Source organism: Oryzias melastigma, linkage group LG17, assembly GCF_002922805.2.
Source record: "Oryzias melastigma strain HK-1 linkage group LG17, ASM292280v2, whole genome shotgun sequence".
Lineage (NCBI taxonomy): Eukaryota > Metazoa > Chordata > Actinopteri > Beloniformes > Adrianichthyidae > Oryzias > Oryzias melastigma.
The window spans coordinates 11,281,664-11,293,819 of NC_050528.1; the positions used below are offsets into that span (position 1 = coordinate 11,281,664).

The 12,156-nt window shown below is 40.2% G+C and overlaps 1 protein-coding gene across 15 annotated transcripts in view; it reads left to right on the forward strand.

Annotated features, from left to right (window-relative positions):
- The window catches only part of mbnl1 (muscleblind-like splicing regulator 1), a 46,830-nt gene that overhangs the window by 8,351 nt on the left and 26,323 nt on the right, over window positions 1–12,156 (forward strand). For 3 of the 15 annotated variants that reach the window (XM_024273885.2, XM_024273888.2, XM_024273886.2), the window contains exon 1: window positions 6,964–7,610. The gene's annotated coding sequence lies outside the window, so the exon portion shown is untranslated. Of the gene's footprint in view, window positions 1–2,192; window positions 2,298–3,399; window positions 3,555–6,962; window positions 7,611–12,156 lie in introns of those variants that run through there. The other 12 variants (XM_024273875.2, XM_024273887.2, XM_024273890.2 and 9 more) reach the window with 10 other exon arrangements.

The following is a 12,156-nucleotide window of genomic DNA, read 5'->3' on the forward strand; positions in this document are numbered from 1 at the left end:
CATCTAATGTATTCATTTGTAATGTTTTTACACTGGTGCTAGTTTTGCTAGCAGGAGAATATTTGAAATGCACATCCTCTACTTTTGTCCTCAGGTCCTTACTTTATGTGAGAGTCCAGCAGTGCCGCTTTCAGGCTGCAGAGATAGGGGAACTTTAAAGAGGGAAGAAGTTCTCACTCTGATTCCCGGTATCTTGCGCTGCAGCGGAGCCTAAATTAGGCCTGGTCTCATTGACCTCCAATCCCTAGAGTCGTAGAAGCTTTATATCCCAGAACAGGGAAGGTTGCTGATGCTTTCTCAGAGCTTTTTGTAACACTGCCAGGTACCAAGTTAAATTGACACATTTGTAATGATTTGTGCTACAATAGTCTTAGCCGACAAAATAGAGCCATCAGTAAAAAGCTTTTTCACTCTAAGCATTTTTAAACTTTCTTAAGCATTAAAATGAGAACAGTAAACAAAAAGTTTGCATATCATCTTTGTCATGTGGCTCATTGTCACTTTTTAATCAGTCATTATTTCTTTTTCATGGTGCAGAGGTAGAGCAGTCAACCTTTGATTGGAAAATCGCACATTTGATTCCCACCTTGATAAGTAAAGTTATCAGTGTGCGAACGTGTGAATGAGACAGTACAGTGCTTTGGACCTTCAAGGAAGGTTTTGAAGCCCTATATAAATGTAAGACATTTACTATTCATCTGTCCATTTTCTTAGCCAGCTTTATCACTTTTAGGGTCATGGGGCTACTAGAGTTTAACCTGGTTAGTTTTGGGCAAAGACAGGGTACATCCCTGGAAATTAGTCCAACGCCTGGTTCACACCGTTCATTTGGCACCCTAGTTAACCCCATTGTGTTGCTCACACCAGACACGAAGTGTTGCAGTCCTCGGCAGCTGGCTCGGGCTGTGCGGCGATTGTTTTGGCGTCTGGTCTATTTTTTACGTGAGCCACAAGTGATCCGCGTCAATTCTTGCAGGAAGTTACCCCGAGACAAAGGAGAAAATCCGGTCAATTTTAAAATATAACCAAAGTTTCAATCGGAATACACCCAAGCGGACCTTGGACTTGGTATAAGAATTGCTCTCAGACCCATCTTCAAGATAGACTGTTTGTTTTCCATCGGACTGAGCTCTAGTTCGCTCTAAGTTTCCTCAGTCAGTATAGGCTCTGAGCTCAGAACGGAACAACTGGACCAAAATAGCCACCGTAGCCTGTCGTTACGGGATGTAAACAGATTTTAACGTGATACTCATTGCTTCTCACACTGTTTTTCCCACAATAAACACTTATTACTGTACCTTCTTACACATCGTCTCCTCAGTAACTGTCCTCCAAAAGTAGCAGTAAAAAGTGTTGTACCCGACGTTGATACAGACTTTCAAAATGAGTCAGTGAAATATAAAGTTTGAATTAGTGAACTGTCCCGACAAGGATTGCAAAGCGTTGCTCTTCCATTATTCCGTCTTTGGTTGTTTTGCCCCGCCCTCATAATTCCTGGCCAATGACTGAAGAGATCTTTAGTCATGTGCTTTTGTTTACAAGCTTTGGTTTGGAGCAGACATGTCCAGATGACGGCAGTCTGAATACAGACCAAAGTCAAGGTTCAGGACACTATACGGACTCGGTCCGGACCTATCAACTTTTCCTGTCTGAATACACCCCAAAATATTCCGAAATTTGTGTTTATTAATGCTGATTTGACCAGATTTGCAGTTTTTGTCAGGCCAACTTTATTTCCCCTCTGTACTTAATCTGAAGACCTGAAGAGCTCTCATGACTCCACAATAAACTGGATTTGGATTAAGATTTTAACAGGTAAAATCAGCCTAAATTAAGATTTTACATTTCTGCACTGTTAATCCCGATTCAGCTTTAGATTTAAACAAACACAAATAAAACATGTTTATAACATTCTTTTTCTTTCACCTAATTTTTATTTTATTTTATTAAATGTTTACAGAAAATAAATAACATTTTCTTAAACATTTCTCTAGTTTTGTCTTAAATCCAGTTTGACCAGGCAAACTTAAGTCTCCATAAAAAAAATAAAATAAAATAAAATAAAAATAATTCAGTAAAGCAGTATAATAAAATATTTAAATCATGTTCGTAAATTATTTTACAAGATAAATGTATTATAGTACTTTGTCAAAATTTCCATCCATTTCTTAGAACAGGCTTCTTCTTTGCAGGGTTTGGAAGAATGTTTGAGGCCTATACCAGTAACTCTTAGAGAAGATGCTGGAAGTTTCCATCCTCTGCATCACACCGCCTCGCACAGGGACACATAAAACCAAGTAAGACAAACAAGCATGCGCTCTCATCCCCTTGGAAAGTCCCCCATCATGAAATGCAAGGCTTTGGTTTGGGAGGAAATCAAGCATAAAGATTAATGACTGTTTATCCTGTTTGTGAGAATCTAGAAGCTTTTTTTTAATTGTGCAGTAACAGTCAAAAAACAGCTATAATATTGATAATTGATGTTCACCACAATATTTTACCTTTCTTTAAGTGTTTTACTAATAAACTGCTGGTTGTCTTCCTCCCACTCCTGGGCTCTTTTCCCCTGGTGGTGTTGTCCCGTCTGATTGACTGCCTTTCTCTTTGCTGGCAGTTGGAGACAGGTGCTGAGTGTTGCTGAGTGTTGCTGCGTGTGTGGGCCCGAGAGCCCTGCTTCGACATTCCATTGATAGTTTGATAGACACAGTCGTTCGGTCAGGGGGGAGCTTTTGAAGGTGAGCAAATGCTGAAATGATGAAGAGCTAGGGGTTAAGTGAATATGCAAGGGAGTCCCAATTCAAGCCCCTGCTTCCTGATTTAATTAGTCGTTTTACTTCTTGGTATCTCAGCTTGCAAACGGCTCTGCAGCGTCACACACTCTTCCTCTTTTTCCCACTCTCACATGAACAGTTTATGCATGCAGAATTCTTTATGTGTGGATTCAATCCTTTTTTTTAATACATTTTTTTGTCCAGTGAACAAAAAAATGTTGCATTTATTTTTGTCTTAACTGGAAGACAAGTGTTTTTAAAAATACTAGAAGCAGAACTAGACCGCAATATATTTAGAATTCTCTCAAACGGTCCCTCTTTGTATTCTGTAGACACTAATAAAGTTTATTCCAGTGAATTTCTCTTTTCATCCTGTGGCTTTGTTAATAAGTGTCTCACCACGTGTGTCAAACACAGTTGTGCAAATGCAAAGAAAAGGGAAGTTATGAAAAGGGGATCCAGAAAGGGGCGGGGAATGTGAGAAGTTGACCATATTTGGCATGAGTACATATTGAAAGCTGAAGATGCAAATGAGATAAGAAGTTGTTGCCATGGAGACTTGATGAAACACAGTGATGGTTTGCTGCAAACCTGACCGCATTCGCGATATGGCCGTTGCCTAGCAGAAGGTGCTATTATGAGAGAGTGTGAGCGAGCAGAGAGAAGTCGATGAAGAAAGAAATTAGGATGTCAGTTCAACCCACAATACATTGCATCAGCATGACCCATGTTGAAGTGGCGTTGTCTGTCACAGTGGCCCGTCAGCGATAGAAAGGCACACAGGTAAACCTTCTTCCTGCAAGATTTTTATTGCCAAACAGCTAAAAATAGTCACTAAAATGTCATAATTTTTAACAAGTTTCTGTTAGTTTTAATTATTTGTTTGAACTTATTAGAAAAAAATAAAACGGTAACTTTGAGCTGGTGAGCTTTATCACTGAATACTTTGGACTGTCATTTTGAAACAGGAGAAACTCGGCTGTGTATTGTCGAACGTGGCTCACGTTTACTCTTATTTTGTTTAGATGTGTTTAAAAGTTTTTTTTTTTCGAGTGAAGAGCCCACGAGGGTCTGAAATGTTTGTTGCTTTTATTAGACCTGTGTATCTGCTGGTTACATTTAAGCAAAAATTGAGGAAAGCTTTAACGAAAGCTCTTATTAGCTAATTTATGTGTTTGTTGTGAAATCGTAGTTTGTTGTGTTCGCTCGCACAGACCTTGTGGTGTCAGTTGGTTACAATGCAGTGTGCTATTTTCTCACTGTATACTTCTATCCAAATGAAAACGCACCTGCTTCCTTCTGCTGTTTCAAAATGGAAGAAAGTTGAGTGAAAACCACAAGAAGTCAAATGCGGCTGCAAATCTGCATAAGCGGAAGAGCGCCCGACTAACACTTTCTGCAATATTTTGGTTCTGCCCCCTCCCCCTGTCCAATCTGCAAAAAAATTCATAAAAAGACAAAATGAAAATGTTCTCAGCACGCCATTTTGGTCATGCTAAAAAGCTGCCGTATTAACAAAAACGGTTCAGTAAAACTATTGCAGCCACTTGTGCAAGAGATGTGATCATCTGTAATGTGAGTGTTATGTGTATTTGGAGGCTTGGTGATAGCTGAGCTGTCACGGTTTGGCACACAGAAGCTCTTAGGCGTTTCTTCAGAGAAGTGAGAGTTCACGTCTGACAGTCAGTGTCATTTACAGAAGACTGCGAACTGACATTGCTCCGAGAGGATAGGGCCCCTAAAGTGGAAAATTGTGTTCATCAAGCCAGACGAAAAACAAATTGAACTTGAATGGTTAATTTGTAATTTTCTCACTGAGGCTGAAACAACCACATTGGTGGATTGACTAAAGAAGTTTTATTTTTTATTTAATTTACTCAGTATTGGGTATGTGTAACGTAGCAAAAGACAGACAGTTCAGAATGTAGCAGGTAGTTTCCCATAATGCAATTCTGCAGGGAGATTTCTTGAGTTATTTTCCGGAGACTTGCAACTGTCCCTTGAGATTCACGGAAGACATGATACAACAGCCTTTTGGAGACTGAATAATTCTCACTTTGACTAGCTGAGTGCACTGGTAAGAGTGTTGGAATTCCCCCTCAGTACCACAGGCACACCCCTTCCTACTTTCAGTTGGTTACCATTAGTATGAGTATCAAGGGTTTACTCAACATTGATATGTTTGTAGCTACTTGGATTTAGCAAATTCTAGAGAGTACAGTCCAAATAAAATCCGATCTCAAAGTTTAGGTAAAACGTAAAAATAAAAGTACATTCAAATGTATGCATGGTAAAGTAGTTAAAATCTTGATGTCAAACTGGTTTGCATCTTTTTTTGCTTGTTTTCCGTAAGTTTTGCCCAGCTGCCAGATCTGTTTCTGGAGCAGAGGAAGTAAAACTGGGTTGTTTCAGAAATAGACATTTAATTTTGTGAAGCTTTCAGTGGGACATTTTGGGGACTTGTATCATTGTCATGAATGACAGGAAGTTGATAAAAGCCAGAAAAGTGGACGGCAACAACTAGAATATGGGAATTTTGGCTTAGTTTTGGTTGGAATATCTTTCTTAAAGCAGATGAAACTGACTTCAGAAGACTGCAGGAAAGCAGGACCAATGTGATTAATGGAAATTCGTCTGTGATGAAGCATGGAACATCCTACGATTTAATTTCCTTTAATATTTCTACCTGTTTTTGTTCTCCCTCAGTGGGGGAACAGAATATGTGCTGCTGCTCACTATAGCACAGATTAACACCCAGGGTTTAAGAGGCTGACGTGTGAATTAGAGATGACTTATCACCAGCTTTGCAAAAAAAAAAAAAACTGAACAGCAGAAACCTATCTGTAAAGATTGAGACGTAGTTGATGTGACAGTTAAAGACTTTCCACAAGCAATATGTTGCCAATTCAATTTTTTTAAATATGCTTTTAGAATTAATTAATTTTACACATTTTTATTAAAAGAAATATTCACACAATACTTGAGTAGTTTGCAGCAGTCACTCCATTTTTAAATAAAAAAACTTAGTGTCATTAGCACAACAGACTTCTGTGTATTTTCCCTGCAATTAAAAAAAAAAAAGACAACTTCACTCATATTGGAGAATGTGTGGAGATCCCTGAAGATCATTGGGCTACTTTTTTTCATAACTTCTAGATCCTGTTGGATCAGTTTCATATAACAAAGTTTTAAGGCTCCTCAAACCTCTCCAGCTTTCTCTGGTCAGAAGGTAGAAGTCGGCTAAATCCTTTTGTCAACATTAATACATGGGAGTGAGAATTGCCTCTGGGTTTCCCCAGTTGGAGTTTGTACTGTTTTAGTGTACATATCAGGTGTTTGCACATCAGATGTTCAAAAGATCTCTGTTGTTTCTTTTCATTTCCCTATTGTCCAGTTAAAGATGAAAATCATGTTTTTTACATGTTTTTGAAGCATTTTTCTCATGATGGAGGACGTATATTTAGAAAATGTATCTTAAAATTTCATTTTTGAGTATTTCTTTATTATGTGAATTTGGAGTAGGAAGAAAAAAGTTGTAGATACATAGAAGCTAGCACAGCAACCCACAATCTCCATCCTCCGCTCCATTCTGATTCATCCGCTTGCAGACAAATAGATCCATGTACTTCTTGGTTTTCCTTGTCCGAGCTGATATCTGGATGGCTCCAGTATTGCTCGCTATTTTTGTTGCACCAGTCATGTCGATGGGGTTGTGAGGGGCTGTAAGCTAGTGGGAGAGTGTAAACAGATGGAAGTAGGTGTATCCTTACTCACTCACCATCATTTCTTCTGATTAAATACTGCTCTTCCACAGATACTATATTCTAGAAAACAACACCGTTTTTTTGGATTTTTGCTAAAAACAGGATAATCATAGGTAAGAGACCACCAGGAACGCTTTTACAAAAGATCAAAAGATGGTTGGTTTGGGACTTTAAAATGCGATAAGAGCTGGTTGGACACCACAGCAGAAAACCTACTTGTATGAAAGAAGAGTCAAATAGAAGTCAGACCGTGTTGCACATTTGCATTTCTGTTGCTTGTCCTTTAAAGCTTCTTTTTCCTCATTATTTCCTTCCTTAGAACTGTTCCTCTCTTTTTTTGGTGTTTTTTTCCAGGTGCCATGTTTTCCTCGACTCCCCTTCCTTTTTATTTCCTCTCTCCTTCCTCTGCCTCACTGGAAAGGCAAGGGCAGCTCTGCTGTAACTGAGCCAGCACTTCCTGGTGTTGTTTTAGGTGGGGGCGTGGCCAGCTTTAGTGAGGAGGAAAGGGAGGGAGAGGTAACTGCAGAATCTGTATGCTCTGAGCAGTCAGTGCTCCCTCCTCCGCCTCCTCTTCCTCCTCCTCCTCCTCCTCTACAGCTGTTGCTACTGCTGCCCAGCTAGCAGCACTTCCCTGCAGCAGACAGACGATCCAGCGGCTCGGGAGTCAGTAAAGACAGCCCAGCCCGTCTCAGCACGGCTCTGCACAGCCCAGCCACTTAAAGAGGCTGGGGAGGGGAGACGCTAGCGCACACAGCCAACGCTGCAACACACACAGGAGCGCGCACACACACACATACGCAAACACAGACTTGCACAGACAAACACTCCGCCTCTCTCTCACTCTGGTGCTCGGTTCCGCACAGCCCCTTTACTCATTCGCCGCTGATTCACTCGCTCAGTCGCTTGCCCCCTCTGCCAGTCGCTCTGCCTCGCTGTGTTCCGCCTGCCTGCCTGAGAATGGTCCAGCCGGTGCCTGAGGGTCTGCTGTCGCGGCCTGTCTGAATACACGCATAAACATTCAGAGCCTGTCGACACGCGGAAGCACACAAACACCAACCGGAGAGCAATGTGAGAGGTAAGAGCTTGCTCTACTACCCTCCTCCCTGTCGTGTTGTTTCATCTAGATCTTTCTTCCTGTCTGTGCTTCTGTCCTGACTTTCTAAAGTAAGTCCATGCAGTACAGTATAGACAGAGGTATGGAGGCTGTCTGCCTGCCTGTCTGACTGTCTGTTTGTCATATGGCTGCTGTGTGTGTTCAGTATTTGGACCCTGGGGGCTAACTTTTATTTGTTATGATTTGTTTTGCAGGTATAACCACACTCACTCACTGAAAGACGCAATCTAGGCTCAAATCAGACACACGGCAGCAACTTCTAGTGCTAGTTAGCAGGAAAATGTGCTGCTGTGTTTGTGTGTGGCAGGCCGTGGTTGTTCCAGGAAGCAGAGAATCAATAGATCGCCCACTCAGCTTTCATTCCCCTCCATCTAACTCAACCCGCTACGTTAGGAGTTATCTCTTCCAGGGCTCGGTCAAGTAATAGTAAAAGTGAAAAACCTGCTGAAAGCGTCCAGCCCTTTGCTGTGTCAGCGTTCAGTTGGGGGAGCCTGCTTTTGCATGTGGGTGCTGGTTTTTCTTCTAACGGCGGCGTGCTCTGTAAGGCAAACTCCCGCCTTAAATGTATGTAAATGTATTTGTGACATGTGAAGCCGCTGCTTCCTTATATGGCGAGCAGTATTTCAGTACAGTAGAATCTTGCCAAGCATTCCGGGTCGCGGGAGGAGAGTGTTAGACAGTCACTCTCTCTGTGTTGTGTGTGTCTGAGTAAGTGTTTGGACACGTCTGAAGGGAGGGTATATGAGGGAAAATGAAATTAGTTTAAGGGAGTGGGAAAGAGGAACAGGAAGGACAGACAAACGGGGGACAGAAATGTATGGAATGGAGGGAAAGTGAGTTACTTACTTCATGGAAACTTTAATTTTCTCCTTCGCAGAGGTTAAAAACACAGATGCTTAAAAGAAAATAAACGGAAATGTGAGAGGTGGAGGATGCCTTTAAACTGTAACCTACATTCCATCTTCTCCTTTTGCTCCTCTCCTCACCATCTCGTCCCTCCTCCTCCTCCAAGCCTCTTTGGGTTTCCTCTTGGTGGTATGGCTGTGGTCGAGGCAGTAATGTGGAATGTTGTTGTTGTGACTGAGTTGGATTCCCAGTGGCTCAGACAGTAGCACACACAGAGGCAGGCTCAACTCTGACAGATGTGTGACATTCCCTTTATGATATTTTTTCTAAATCCCTTTATGTAGCACGGCTGCACTCGGGCTGTCAGTCTGTCCGGCAGATGAGCAACAAGACGCGATTCATGACTGTTTACACATATCAAGTCTGGTGCTAACTTTTGTGCTCTTTTCATTTCGCCTGCAATCTGTCCTGCAGACAGGATTATGCGCTTGCTTGACTCTGCATTGACAGGTTAAGCCTCTATGTCACAGGAGCTGGTTCCTGTTGTGTTATGTTATGGTAACAGCTAGGGTTAAAGAACATTAACACCAATTTCATAGAAATTGACTTCACAACCTATCAGAGCTTATTAGCCCGGTAATTAACCTGTCATAATACTTAATTGTTTCTCTAAAAACGATATAATTTCCAGGATAACATTAATTTATAATAATAACATGAAATAAAAATACTTAAAAATGTGGCCAACTGAAATTGTATATTATAATTGAAGATGATATTTGTTTTTATATTTAAAAAATGATATTTAATGTTGCATATATCCCCAATAGTAACTTTCATTTACTCAGAATTTAAACGTATTCTTTATTTTTGCAAATAAAGCAGCCTAAATAATTTACTGAGTCTCCATTTTTCCAATGAAAATAATTTTCCTGTAAACACACTGATCACAATATGCTCAGCCATTTAGGATCTGCTGATCTAGTTTGTGGCGAATAATCCACATCATCTTACTAACTTTTTACCAAATTTTCACAGATTTGTAGATCCGTCCTGGCAATAAGCAGAGCTATTCATTCTGCCATGAGGCTGAGCATTATGCTGTGGGTTTCATCACATCTTTACATTCACATGAGTACACAGAGGTGCAGTGTTGCGCACAATTAGATATTGACCCCAGCCAAGGAATGCTTGGTGTTAGGAAAGACAGAGGTTGGTGTTTTTGCAGAGGTTTGCATTTGTGTGTGTTGTCAATGGGTTGTCTTTGAGTGTGCGTCAGTTTGTGTGTGTATAGTTCTGTCTATGTATGCTAAACAAGAGATCTCATTGTCTCCAGAGGTTTGCTCCAAGAAGAATCAATAGGCATTGTTTATTTTGCGTTCTTGGACCGGGCCTCACTTTCAGAGACGCTTGATATAATTGCTGGACGAAAGTTGTAATAAAGCAAATTGTTAAGTAGAGCTAGCTGCTTTGATCATGGGGATAATAATGATGTTGGAAGAAAAAGGTAACCAAGTAAAATGAGATGTAATTTTGTCACAAAATACATTCTTAGGTGGATTTCAAACCAGAATATTGTTAAATTGTTTAACTTTTTAACCAGTGTACTAAAACCTGTTTGTCTATATTAACTAACTTGGTGTTAGTCTACAAGAAAAAAGTAATTTCGAAGAAATTAGAAGACAGATAAGCAGCTGGTCTTATCTTAAAAGATAACCCAACAGTAGAGTCCCATTCACATACTGAATGTATATCTGTGCCCTAATGCATACGAGTGAATCTAAAGGTTAGTGAGGACACTATTGACACTCTATATTCAGAGCAGAAGGAGCAGTACAAGCAAAAAAGACAGGGGGGTGTTGTATTTCCTGGTGCTTTTTCTGCTGTGATAGCCCGCATTAGCACACTGTCACCCTGACTCCACTTCTGTGGAAATGCTGAGACTCTTCCCCTCTACTGACTAACTGCAAACCACGAGAACCAAACGCTTCAGCCTCTGCAGTCAAACCTGAAAGCTTCAGGCTGTGCTCGCTAAATCATTTTATTAGCCAGAGATCTAATCAACGACTTTAGTCCACTTATCGTTTGACTTTGTTGCGATGAGTTTTTTTGTCAAAGAATTGCATTAAATTTGTGCAGTTCTGCCATGGACTTCAGCTGTTTGCATCTAAGCACATTATTGTTCTTGGAGAGGGATCGTTTCCTCAGTCTTCTTGTTTCTCATGAAGTAAGGCTCTCAGTATTTACTCGTTAATCCAAGCTTGACTGCTCCTATCACATGTCACTCATTCATTTGTCTGGAAGTCTTTTCATAACTGAAGTGCACCTTTTTTTCCCCCTCTAGTTCCTAAGAGCTGCAATAACAACATTCTTATGTTTCTTTTGGTTGCTAAAGTTCTTCACTCAGTGAAAACGCGTCTTTTTGTCGAAAAATGAGGCAATCTTTTGTCATTTAGGGCATTTCAAGATAAAATACATGTTTTGTCCATGTTAGAATTTGCTTTTCTTGCTTGATTAGAGGTAGTGCCTTCAATACGTGGACCACAGATTCTCAGAGCATTAGGAGGCCCTCAGTTTTCAGTTTCTTTCACTCAAACTGATACCCTCAGTAGATGACCTTGCACTGACCTTGACCTTGAAGCCTGAAGTGGTGATTCTGAGAATTCGATCTTGAAGGGATAAAACTAGTGGACAGAACAGATAAATCCATTATAGGAGTTTAAGTTTTGTCCAAAAACAATGATCTGTTTGAGCTAAAAGGGGTCAAATAGCACTGGCATGTATAGCAAATTAAGGAAAAGCATTGTCATGGCAACCAGGGTAACAAAAAAATAAAAAAATCTGTAGAGCAAGGTTAAGCCATGTCCAGACATGATGGATTACAGTGAGGGCTCATTATCACTGCAATGTTTTTTTCTCTCACAGATGTGCCCTTGTCTGAACCGAACAGGAACTACAGAAACTGATTTGGTAGAAAAGGAGAACTTAGGGGGGCATAATTTCTTCATGCACCCAGTTAGTTCCCTCTCTCTCACAGAGACGGTTGCTTGGGCCTTAACATGGAAAAAAAAATCTTTAAATAGATGCTTCTGTTTTAATTTATTGATAGTCTGACTGCAACTCTGTTCTGCATTTGTGTAACAAACTACCTTCCTTACACCTTATGTACCTAAGCTATAAAACATTATCAGCATTATATATTAGTTTGAAAATAACCTTGAAGCCACTCAAAGACTAGACATGGACGACTTTTTACTGACGTGGAAATTAAACGTTTGAATAATTTTAAGACAAAATGTGTAGTCGTTATTCTTTTTTGTATTTAAATGTTATATATATATGTAGAATACATTTTCTTTTTTGTCTTTTATTTATTTTCTCACTCCAATCATTTTTCATCTATCTTAAAATTGTTTCCAGTCATCTTTAAATTATGATTATGCTGTTTTTAGGTAATTTTTTTTTTTTAAAAAAAGGTGTCATTTATTAGAACATAGTTTCTGCAGAGTGGCAGGTGTTCATCAGAAATTGACCTCTGAGTTGTGACTGTTGGCTCAGTGTTAGCCTGCTCTTGTTTCCCATGATGCCTTTCTTGACACTCTCTTCCCACTAGCTAACCAGCTCTCACAACCCCAACATAGCATTAGTGGTGCAGCAAAAA